This window comes from Narcine bancroftii, chromosome 10 (assembly GCF_036971445.1).
Source record: "Narcine bancroftii isolate sNarBan1 chromosome 10, sNarBan1.hap1, whole genome shotgun sequence".
Lineage (NCBI taxonomy): Eukaryota > Metazoa > Chordata > Chondrichthyes > Torpediniformes > Narcinidae > Narcine > Narcine bancroftii.
This window is the reverse complement of record NC_091478.1, coordinates 96,706,678-96,719,442: the sequence shown is the minus strand read 5'-3', so window position 1 is coordinate 96,719,442 and position 12,765 is coordinate 96,706,678. Positions and strand designations below refer to the sequence as shown.

Sequence of the window (12,765 nt, the reverse complement as noted above, 5' to 3'; positions counted from 1 at the left end):
GGAAACCCATGTGGTCACGGGGAGAACATAGAAACTCCTTACAGACAGTGGTAGACTGGAACCCGAATTGCTGGAATAGCTTTGAGCTAACCACCACCCTAAAGTTAAGACTTTCATGTTTTACATCTGATACTGAAACAATGTTTATTGTTATAATGTACATAAGCATCAAAATTCTTACTTTTTGCAGCTGAAACAGGTGCTTTATTTTAAAAACTGCAAAACCAATAACACAACTACAATAGAATACTTAATTAAATTAAAAACAGACAACAAATACCAAAACTAAATTGTTTCAGTCACCAGTCCTGAGAGTTGGGGCTTTGTTTAGGAATTGCTAGGTTATATTTAGCTGAATTTAAAATCACAGCTCCCAGAATGGGACTTGAAGTAAACCCTGAGGTTGGCTAACGTCAAGACCCAGGTTGGTTATCCATGAGATCCATGTTGGCTAACCAGGGACCACTTTGGTTTACCCAGGCCCTGATTTGGGTAGTCAGCTCAGTTAATCCTGGCTGCAAGTCAAGTAACTTGTCCTTTTACAACCACCACGCCCATACCTTAATAATGTTGTTATTTGTACTGGTAACATGCTAACACTCATTACACATCCCTTAGTTTCTTGAATCACTGTAGTCCTTGAAGTAGTGCTCTCTCAGAGCTGTTGGGGAAGGCATTCCAATATAGTCCAAAGTGAAGATCTGACAATTACTTTTTCTAATCAGAGTTGCATGCAGTCTCCAGTTTCAAGTTTTTTTTTGTCACATTGTACCTGGTAAAATGAGAAGGGTTCTTCCATGAGTAGTCTTGCAAGTCATCTCTCATGTGCCAACAGCCACACAGAGTCAAATGGCAAGAGACCATAACAGTGTGTAGTGTTACAGTGAAAAGATTAATTAGCACCAATCAAGGACAGCGTGAGAGCACTGCTGTGGGATACATTTGGCAGCCTAATGGCAGTGGGAAACAAGCTGACTTTAAGCTTGTTGGTGCACAATCTCATTCATGAACCTCTCCCCAACAGAAGGAAGCAGAAGTGAGTGTGTCCAGGGTATGATTGGTCCTTGTTGACTGCTTTTCCTGGGAAATGGACAGTGTGGAAGGAGTCCACAGAGGGGAGGGTGGTTTGTGTGTGATGTTCTGAACTGTGATCTCCACCTCCTGCAGCAGCTTCTGATCTTAGGAGGAATGGCTCCTGTGCCACACTGTAATGTTCACATGACTTTGATGGCAGAAGTGGCCTTTTGGAAGGTGCTGAGAGTAGCCAGGTGTGCAATGACACCATTCTGTAGATGCTACATGCTGCAGTCACTCTCCACCACTGATGAAGGGAATAATGCTCAGAGTGATGGATGGAGTGCCTGCCAATGGAGTACATCACTTTGTCCTGCTTCTTGAGAATTGGGGCTGCACTTACCCAGCAAAGTGAACGGGATTCCATCAAAGAATTAAACAAGAAACTCAGCCGATGCTGATGTTGAGAGTAATGAATAAGCATGCTTGAGAAATTCAGCAGGTAAAGGGTAGCCAACATTTTGGGCCTGAGCCCTTCAACAAGGTACTGTGCCTAGTCTTGAAATGCTGGTTACCCTTCACCGCCTATGGGTGCTGTGTGATCTGCCGATTTTCTCCAGCATGTTTGGGTAATGAAAGATTCAATCATACACAGGACTTATGCCTCATGGAAAGAATTTGAGATGTGTGAAGGTGAGTCATTCACACTGCAGGATCCTCAGCCTCTGTCCTGCTCTCATAGTCATGGGGCCATACACAAAAAAAGACCCAAAGGGCTCAGGCCAGAAGCATTGACTACCTGTTGCTTTCCATGGATACTGCACGACCTGCTGTGTTCCTCAAGCCCTTCTGTATGTTGCTCCTGTTATCCAACATCTGCACACTCCTTGTGTAAACTTTTAATAATGGTTCTCGTTCGAGTTTATCATCTGACTGTTCTTATGTAACCAGCAAAACAGCGTTTCTCTGGACTATGGTGTACACACATAATACATGGCCTTTGGGCAACTGTTCTATTAGCTGCTGGCAATCTCCCAGCATATGATTGTGGGAAACTCAGCAGAGATTAAACATCAACACAGCATTCCTAGTATGTGGAATTGCAAAGACCACAATTCCTTCTCAACTACATCAATGGTACAAAAAGTCCAATAATTTATCATTTATTTTCCCTGCATACTGCATCAAGTGATATCTTAAAAAAACTAATTCAATCCTCAATAATTTCCTCGCTTTTATAGTTTCTAACACACTAAAACTAAATAGAGTCAAACAATTTGTATAACTGACCTGCAGCAAGGCACATAAATAAATCTAAATGCCTTCGGTAAAATATCAATTTATTTGGTTATGAATCTGCTTTGCATTAATCAGATCAATTCAGAATTTGGTGGTGGAACTGATTAATCTGCAGTTTAGATATTTTGATGACTGGAAGACATTTCCTGACAAGTAATGGTGGGATTGAGTGAGACCACCACCCCTCCGCCTCACCACACACACTCTCTTTGAGTTACTTCACTGTGCCGGAGGAGCTTTCACAGAGTGATTTTCAGACCACGATACACCACAGTCTGAGAGTCAGAAAGTAGGTTCTCATTCAAAAATGTGAAGTCTCAAAATGATCCGGAAGGTCCATTATGGTTTCATCATGTCCATGAGTCAGAAGGCTTTTGAATGACATCAACTGACAAGTTATTAAAAAACTAGGACAGACAAGATATTAAATGCAGGAGAATGACTGATGTAAGCATTTCCATGAAAAGTTACCAAGACAAAAGGAGCCATTCCCAACCAGCTCCTAAAAAGAATATAATCCAGCTAGTTATACATTGCAAACTCCTGCAAATCACCCTGAGGTACAAGTCAATTATTTCATTTTCTATAATGTTCACAGGAGGCAATGTTCTTTGGTTGTGAAATACTTTAGGATATTCAGAATTAAGATTCATAGACTTGGAAGAGAAGGAGGCCATTTGGCCCAATGAATCTATTCTATCTTCCAGTGGAACCATCCTGTCAATCTCTTCTCCGCAGCTTAGTGAAGTCTACTTTATCAAGACCAACCAATTCCTGAATACCCTGACTGACCATTTAGTAAGAGCTTTACAGTCAAAAGTTCCAGTTTGCAACTAATCTTTTCAATGTGCCCATCCTCCTTGAACCATCTGCTAATATGAACAACAAACCTCTTCACTCCTTGATCTTTACCCGTCATGATCTATTACAGAGAAACAAAACTGCAGGCTGGAATCTTGAGCAAAGACAAAGAAGCTAGAGGGACTCAGCAGGTCAGGCACCATCCGTAGAAAGAGTTGGTCCAACAACATTTCAGGCTAGGACCCTTTTATTGATAATGTATTAACATTTAATTAAATCCCCTCTCAGCCTTCTTGATCCAAAGAAAACTGCTCCAGCTGTTTTGGTCTAATTTTACAGCCAAAATTTCTTATTCCTGGAACTATTCTTGTAAACTTTTCTTGCACCCTCTCTGGGAGTTTCACCATTCAGTTGCAAAAGTCACTACCACACAAGGTTAATATTATTCATTAGAATGTGAAAAATGAACAGCATTAGACTTTATTTCCACACTCCCCACTCAATCCTGCTATACTTACTATCATTAATTAAAACCAACGCAATTATAGGGAGCCTTACAAAAGTTGGGCACCATCAGGGAGAGGGTCTTAAAGTGCACAGCGTTGCAAATTCTGGTCAACCATTGCAAATTAGTGATGAGATCCCAGCGTGTTTAATTCTACACATTTTGGAGAGAGTGCGATGGTCTTGGAATGAGTACAAAGGAGAAAGAACATATAGAGGGATGGAATCATATGCACAGAAAAGGGTCCTTCAGCTCATCGTATCTGCACTGAACATCAAGCACCCATCTCCACAGTCCACTAATCCCATTTACCTGTTCTTCATCTGTAGGCATTCATGCCTTGGCATTTCAAGAGCTCATTCCTTAATGCTGAAAAAATCATCTGCCTCCACCACCCTCAAGGTGTGCCACTGATAAGAGAGGCGCTCTCCCACTGCAGTGAAGAGTAAAGGAGGAAAGGGTTTTTTGCTAAAATAAATATACATAGAACAGAACATCACATGAACAGGCCCTTCAGCTCATGTGTCTGTACTGAATACCATGTCCAAATCCAACCAAAATGTTCAAAGGGCATTGAGAAAGATCATCGATTGGAAAGGTTGAGGGATATGGGCTGAACACAGGCAAATGGCACTATCTTGGTTAGCGTTGGGTTGAGGGCTTGTTTTGAGACTATACAACTCAATCATAATGTGACTGTCCAGATAATGGTTTCATGATTAGTTATAGTCAAAAATATTGACCATCACCTTCCCCCCCCACCCAAGCACTGGAGAGAATAGAGACTATTCCTGTTCTTTGAAATATCGCCATGGCATCATCTACATCCACCGGAGAGAATGGGCATCTTATCCCTTGGCACAGCCCTGCAGGCGAATCATCACCAATGCTCTAATGTGGGACTCGAGGACATAACCTTCTGATTCAGAGATAAGACCACTTTCAACTGAGCTACAGCTGACCATTTTATCTCATAATACAGGAGAGTGCAAGATTATATTCCATGTGCCTGGGAAAATAATATTTTGTACACTGATCTCCTTGTAGACTACTCAATAGCTTCTTCCATCAATAATCCATCCTGTTCTCTCTCAAATTAATCTCCCTTTCACTTTAACTAGCACCGTGCATACACCAGTCTCTGAATAACCCAACAATAGATACAAATGGGTGATAATGCCTTGAAAAAAAAATTGAACAAAGGCCCTGTTCTTGGATGAATTTTAAAAAAAAACACCATTGAGGATTGATCCAATTCCTTTTCGAAAATTATCACTAACCCTCATGCAAGGTAAACTGAATCAGATCACAGCTGATCATTGCAAAATGATTGATTCTATTATCTCCATTCTGTTCCAAAATTAATTGATAATCCTCAACTACTTAGGGTTCAAAGCTGCACTAAGCATTAAACTGCACATGTGCAGCTTGAGATTCTGAGCATTTTACTTGGAAGACACTTTGAAAGAATGACTGACTTCATCTCAACCTAAGGCTTTATAAGGCACTTGTGAGACCTCACTCGGGACTAGTGTGAGAAGTTTTTGGCCTTTCTTTTAAGAAAGGATGTCCTAACATTAGAAAGGGTGCAGAAGATATTGTTATATGTGGATTGTGGAAAAACACCTGCCCTCCCTGCCTATCTGGAATATTGTGGATTGCAGGTGGTCACATGTCCTCGCTGTCCAAAACTTATTCAGAAGTCTCATCACTTGTCAGTCAAGGTTGAATTCTGGCCACATATTAGTGCACACCTTGTCGTTGGTTCGTTTAAATTACCTAGGGTCATTATTGGCTAGGTGCCCAAATCAGAACCCAAACATCATCGATGCATAGCACATTTCTTTCTCTCTGCCTTGTGATCCAAGCCCCAGACATCACTCTACACCAGGTCACTACTGCACAGGTCACTGGAAGTGTCATAAGGGGTGCACTACACTTAAGCTGAGCCGTAGTTCTACAATAGATCAGTGCTTGCAGAGAGCTGCACCCCCGGGACAGGGAACCAGGAGTGTGTGTGAAAGTCCCTGACTGGAGAGTGCGTTCACATATGTGAGCATGTATAGGCAGCCACTGGTATCGGAGTCCAACTTGGATAATAATTCTTTAGTAATGGAGTATCATTTAACGTTCTCCCCTGTTTGTTCATTAAACTTACCTGCATTGTCCAGACTCGTCTCTCTGTGAACCCACCAAACCTGATATTCTTCCAAACACAGCAGATGTTCACAAGGATGAGTCTGGGAATGAAAGCATTTATCATAAGGAGGAGCATTTGATGATTCTTGGTCTGTACTTTTTGGAATTTAGGAGAAGGAGGAGAGGTTCACAGAAATATTTCAAATATTGAAAGGCATGAACAGAGTAGATGTAGGAAAATTGTTCCCCATGGTAGTAGAGTCCAGAGCAAGAGGGCTGGAGGAACTCAGCTGGTCTCACAGTGCCCATAGGTGGTAAAGATGTATTACTGACATTTTGGCCTGAGCCCTTCCTCAAGGTGCTCTCCTGCTGCCCTTCTTTCTTGCTGATTGATCTTTTCATTGCAATCCTGGACTCTTTAAATTGTTGTCTTTACGCTACATTAGAGATAACCCACTAGTCTGCTTGCAAAAGAACTCTCCTTACTGTACCAGTTAGTTGGTGGCAAATAAAACAAACTTACAGAATCTAAACCATCACCTACATTGTTTCACAATGTTATTTATTGGAAACAGAGTTAACAAAAGCTGACTTACAGCTTAAAATTTAACATTCCCCTGGTCATCTGAGATAGTATTCTCTGGATTCATTTCTCTCTTCAGGCAATATCCAGGACTGTCACTGCAATGTAGTAGTGAGGGACCACTGTTCTTGTGCTGGAAATTAGTTGACACTCAATCCAAGTATGCTCTCTCAGTTGGATATGAAAGCTCCTGCAGTGTAATGTGGAAGAACAGTAGGGCACTACTGTTTGACGTCTAGCCACTATTTATTCTCTCCTGTCTTCATTTTAAGTTGTTCATTTCTCTGAGGGTTGTTATCCCATCACTCCCTCCTGTTCCAGGGGACCCAGTGCTCAAACTCCACTCTAGGAATTTGAAGAAATATCTAGGCCACTACTTTTGCGCAGTACCTTGAAGGTGTAATCTCTATCAGCCATTCTCAATGGAGGCCCTATGCCCTCACCCCCAACACCCCCACCACGAACCACAGCGCGTTCAAGTAAAAGGCTTATTTTATTTTCACCTTGCATAAGATGAATATTTTAATTTTTTTTATGTAGTCAGTGGAAAAGAAGAATGGAAGAACTTCACAGGGAAGGGGGCCCTTAAACTTTGATCAGAGTCCTAAAGCTATAAAACGGTTGAGAATGGCTGATCTTTCAGACAAGGGGCATAGATATGGTGTACAGCCAGCACCCTTTCTCCAAGCTGGCAGTGGTCAATACCAAGGACAACTGCTTACAGTGAAGTGGAGGAAAGTTGATGGGAGACGTCAGAGGTAAGTTTTGTTTTGACACAGAGAGCGGTGGATGCCTGGAATGCATTGCCAGGACTGCTGGCAGAGTCTGGTACAATAGGGACATTCAAAAGTCAGGCACATGGATGTAAGAAAAACAGAGGGTTATTACTTGTGAGGTTGGAAAGGGTCAAATTGATGTGTAGTAGGTTTACATAGGTCTGCACAGGATTGTGGGCTGAAAGGCCTGTACTGAACTGTAATGTTCTATATTTTATCTTAGGGCCTGCTTTTCAAATGAAGGTTTTATCTGGGAGCTCGGAGGGGGTGCAGGAAGATGAAAAAAACACCATCATGAAAAGAAAAAGGCATTGAATCATTTGGCCACATTGACAGACAAGGTGGGTGGTAGCAGGCTTTATCCTCAGGGTAGAGTTGTTAGTAGAGAGCGTGGGTTTATGGTGAGAGGGGAAATATTTTCCCTCACAGTGGGTGGTGGGTGTGTGTGCGTGTGCGTGTGTACCGTTTATGAGGACGCTAAGAGTTTAGAAGGATATGGGCCGTTAGAAAACCCAGTCAGCAGTTGGGCTGAATGGTCTGTTTATTCACTGTGTAACCCTACGGTTTTATGATATTTTTGAGGATTTTGTTACACGTAAATTGAAAATTTACTTCCTTGCATTGAAACAGTCACCACTCTTAAATGTAATTGAGTGGTTTGTAAACATAATGGCATATTCAGAAGGTTGACCATACCAGATACAAGCCTTTTTATTACCTCAAAACAATCGGAACTGCCTCATTCATCTATTTCCATTGAGCTCAGCTTCAAAAAAGCCACGTTGCTTCCAAATGTTAAACAAGGAGATGCACCCTTTATAATTTTGTCAAATCTGACTCACTGTTCTCCATGTTCCTAGTCCTCACTTGGCTTCGAAGTTTCCTGTGCATGCAATTACAATAGATTCTCCAAACAAGTCTATCAGGAAGTGCCTATGGCTGATGTAGCTACTCCTAACCAGCAAGTGTAGTTGCAACGTGACAAGTCTGCATACATTTCTTTCATTATAAAGTAGATGGAGGATTGGTAACACTGAGAAAAGCGCAGCGTCAAATCCAAATAGGGGTTCAATGACATTTGCAACCTCTGGTCCACTGTAACTCCCAGTCTGATTGCCTTTGACTTTGGCCAAGCTTAATCTGGGTGTCTGCCTGATTTTCAGTACATCGGAAGAAGGGCTCAGGCCCAAAATGCCGATTGCCTATCACTTTTCATGGATGCTGCATGACCTGCTGTATTTCTCGAGCACGGCACAAGACGGCAACGTCCGGAGACCTTCTTGTTTACCTGAGCCTCTGATTCCACCATGTCCTCTGGAGCACAGTCCAATATCAACTAGTCTCAGTTATATTAAGCCCTAAGGTAATCTTTAAAGCTGTTTCCTCTCACCTTAAAACTATGTGGTCATGTTCTTAAATTTTTAATTTAATTTAGACATGCAGCACGATAGCAGACCCTTCTGGTCCACTAGCTCGTGCTACCAAAACATCCCAATTAACCTTCAACTCCTGTACGCTTTGAAGAGTGGGAGAAAAACCACATAGTTACAGGAAGCACATACAAACTTCTTACAGCCAGCAATGGGTTTGAACCTGGAATAGCATTGTGTTAACCACCAGTGGCTAACTGTGCCACTGAGTAATTCACACAATATACATCTAAATTCACACAAGTAATTCACACAATATACACCAGTTGGAAGGTCTGTTACTCTCGTTTTCTACAGCAGAAGACTGTTCATATTAATGATAATGATTTTAATTATCATGTTTATTGTCATACATATTGTACATAGGCACCAAAGTCTTACCTACTGCAGCCAAATAGGTCCTTTGTATCAAAAATCACGTTAAATGGAATTAAAAATTGATAATGAATACAAAAGATGGATAGATAATATACTGTACATCCAAAATTACTGTTATGAAACAAAAAGTGTTCTTAGAATAATGCGGACACTTCTTTCTGTGGTGTCGGCATTTATGATTAGTATAATGAGGGGTTCTGGAGACTGATAGCTGTTGAAAAGAAATTGTCCTTGAACTAGAGGTGCTGGATCTCAGGCTTCTGTATCTTCTGCCCAGAGGGAGTAGAGAGAAGATGTTGTGACCAGCGTGATGGGGCCTTATATGATGGTAGCTGCCTTTTCGAGGCAGGGATCACATAGATGTCTTCAATGGAAGGGAGGCTGGAGCTTTAAATTGTCATCATTCACGGGTTTATTTTGGAGGGGGAGGTAGAGTGCTAATAGGGGGAGCTGGGTGATTAATAGCCCTCACATCAATTGCATAGATGTGGAGTCTCTGGAAAGGGGGCCACAAATGTCCTTCATCCCAACACTGAGATGTACATATATCGTGCTTTCACTTTTTGGTGGCTCACGGATTCTTTTTAAACCCAAACACGCTGTGTTTTTCCTGGCTTAACTTCAGCCCCACAATTTCCAGAGCAAATGTTACAAACTGCAATTCAGCAGGAGCTTATTTATACCAGCAAACAAAACAGCTCAAAACATCAGAGAGGGCTGCATGGAGAAACCTAGGCCATTCATCTCACAATTCCTGCCCACATTAGGATTCCACAAATCTCCTCTACACACCCCTTTCAGAACATCTTTCTATTGCATGATTCCTTCTATTTATGTACCTTCCCTTGAAATGTATCTCTACTTTTCTCATCCCCTGTTCACAAGAAGCAAGTTCACCACTTCCCCTTAATGAATTCTCTTCTCCAGATTTTTTTGGTTACAGTCTTATGCTGATAACTTCTAGTTTTGACCTTGAACTTGACAAAGATTTTCTCCAAGATCAATCTCACAAAACTCTTGGATGATTTTCTTCTGAAGGGGTAACCTCTCAGTCCTTTATTGTCCAGGGAATGGAGATCCAGGCAGCCCAGACCCGCAAGCTTCGAAATAGGCTAACTTCATTGTAATGTTTTCTACCACCTTCTCCATCTGACAAGGGCAGGAAGACTGTTAGCAGAGTGGCTTACACAGTCACCCGTGCAATTAAACCACGCGTCAAGCCCTGAGGCTTCCATAAATGTCCATCATTCTCAAGCTTTGAGACAGAAGGTGGTTAAGTGTCCCTTTGCGCAGTGAAGGACAGCTACTACCTGAGGTGCGTCTTCAACCTGTCAGCTCTCAGGTGGCAAGATCAGTCAGTAATAACAGCAGCAACTGCAACTTGCATGAAACTCCCTGGTGGCAAGGAGAAGATGGAACACTGAATGGCAGAGCAGTCCCAAGTAGCCTGTTGCTCTTCTGCCCCCATCCTGTGTGTTTCTCTTTTCTTACCCAGGAGAAGGACACTACAGAATTCCATCTCTCTGCATCCTGGAATCTTTCCAATTCATGAAGGCCACTTGGCCCATCAAGTTCATGTCACCTCCATGGGTGCAAACCTCATAGCCCGACTCCCTCTCTCCTCATTTCCCCCTGTACCCCTTCAACCATCACTTCTCCACTGCCCATCAATGTCTCTCGATTCTTTTTATCAGTGCCATATACCCAAGGGATACGTTGCTGCAGCCAAATAACCAACAAGCACATCATTGGGATGTGGGAGGAAATCAGGGCATCTGGGAGGAAATCAGGGCATCTGGTGGAGGGGGAGAGGGGGGGAAGAGAGAACGTGACTCATGCAGTCACAGGAGCAGGTGGTAAAGATTGAAAGAATAATATGCACGCATTTGTAAAAAAAAAATCAGATGGTTATTTATACTATAGGACATCTGTTTAGGTGAGTGGAGGAAAATTCAGAGGTAGGTGATTTTACTCAGAGTAGTGGGTGCCTGGAATTCATTGCCAGGGTGGTGCGGGAGGTTGCATTACCATCAAAAATCCTTCTAAATCATATTTTTCATAGATACATGGATGAATTAAAAATAGGGGATTGTGGACTGTGAAGGAGGGAAGGATTAGACTGGCATGCAGTAGGTTTATATAGGTCAGCACAACATTGTGGGCTGAAGGGTCCTATTTGTCACCTTCACAACTTGAATCCAACCTGATATTCTATTTTTAACCCAGTCTCTCCCCAATAAGAATTTACCTTGCCCACCAAGACTTAAAATGGGTAAATAATTACCACTTTATTTTTACATGAACAAGTCTGCTTCCTGATTGTGGGGAGGGTTGGTGAGAAAGGACACCAGGTTGAAAATTCTCACTCCGCTGGTAACTATGGAGGTTGGATACTTTCCACAATGGTGAAGAGAAGGAAATGGTGAGGCAGGGGCACCTCGGAAAAAGGGGGAGATAAACCTTCAAAATACAGCACCATTAAAGGGAGCAAAGGGAAAGGGATTATCTGCCTCAGAGAGAACAAACTGTATTGCATACGTCAATCTCCTTCTGTGCACATTTATTCTTTCCTGCGCATTTAAAAATAATGTTTCTATTATGTCTTCATGGCCTCAAAAGAACACACAGGAAATGTTTGAAACAGTCAGCCAATCAAGCAGCATCAGTGCAAAGAGAAACAGTTAATGTTTCAGGTGCCAGACCCTTTGTCACTTTATCATCCAACCCACATGCCTTTGCCATGTGGAAGGAAATCAGAACAAATTACAAAAGCCCACCCATTCATGGGAAGAGCATGCAAACTCCACACAGGCAGCACCAGAGGTCAGGTTTGAACCTGGATCACTGCGGCTGGAGGCTTGTGAAAATAAAATTGCAAGTTACGACTTGTTTCCTTAGCCAGGTGATTATTGTATTAGTGTACAACTTGCAAGATCAACATAATATTACCTTCAACCCAATTCCGTCCTGACAAATAGTCTTCAATCTACCACATTAACTGTTTCTCTTTCCATGGAGACTGACTGACCAGTTGAGCATTTCCATCACTCTCTATTTTCACTTTGGATTTCGAGCATCTGCATTTTATCAATTTTCTACAACATACCACCAATCAAAAACTTCTGAAACATGCTTCTTGCTGTAGATAGGAAATCCAGCCATTATCTTGTAATGATCAAACTGGCACATTGGTCTTCGTCAGTCAAATAATTGAGTATCGAGAATGGGCAGACACGTTCCAGTTTATAAAAGATGATGATGAGGCCTTATTTGAAGTATTACATGAATTTTTGGTCACCATGCTCCAGAAAGATGTTGTCAAGCTGGAGAGGGTCCAAAGATTTATGAGGATGTTGCCAGGTCTCAGGGGCCTGAACTATAGGGAGAGTTTGAGCAGGCTTGGGCTCTATTCCTTGAAGCGCAGGAGGATGAAGGATGATCTCATAGAGGTGTACAAAATCATGAGGGGAATAGATCGGGTGAACAGAGTTTTTGCCCAGAGTAGGGATATCAGTAAACTAGAGGTTTAAAGTGAGAGGGGAGAGATTTAACAGGAACCTGAGGGGTAAGTTTTTTTTAAACAAAGAGGGTGGGGGTGTATAGAACAGGCTGCCGGAGGAGGTGATCGAGGAAGGTACTATTGCAATGTTTAAGAAAGATTTTTCACCAACCCTCCCCACAATCAGGATACATAGGCAGCATGGGTTTAAAGGGATATAGGTCCATTTCAGGCAGTTAGAACTAGTGTGGGTGGGACACTTGGATCAGCATAGACAAGTTGGACTAAAGGGTCTGTTTCCACACTACAAGACAAGTCTGTGACACGATGACTCTATAAAA

The 12,765-nt window shown here is 42.1% G+C and overlaps 1 protein-coding gene across 18 annotated transcripts in view; it reads right to left on the bottom strand.

The window, feature by feature from the left end:
- The window catches only part of LOC138745024 (cadherin-11-like), a 193,918-nt gene that overhangs the window by 175,982 nt on the left and 5,171 nt on the right, over positions 1 to 12,765 (bottom strand). For 9 of the 18 annotated variants that reach the window (XM_069902059.1, XM_069902047.1, XM_069902063.1 and 6 more), the window contains exons 3-4: positions 5,778 to 5,859; positions 3,932 to 4,052 (exon numbers count right to left, since the gene is read on the bottom strand). The exons of 6 other annotated variants lie outside the window; for them this stretch is intronic. The gene's annotated coding sequence lies outside the window, so the exon portion shown is untranslated. The remainder of the gene's footprint in view (positions 1 to 3,931; positions 4,053 to 5,777; positions 5,860 to 12,765) is intronic. 3 more of the 18 variants (XM_069902053.1, XM_069902055.1, XM_069902057.1) reach the window with 2 other exon arrangements.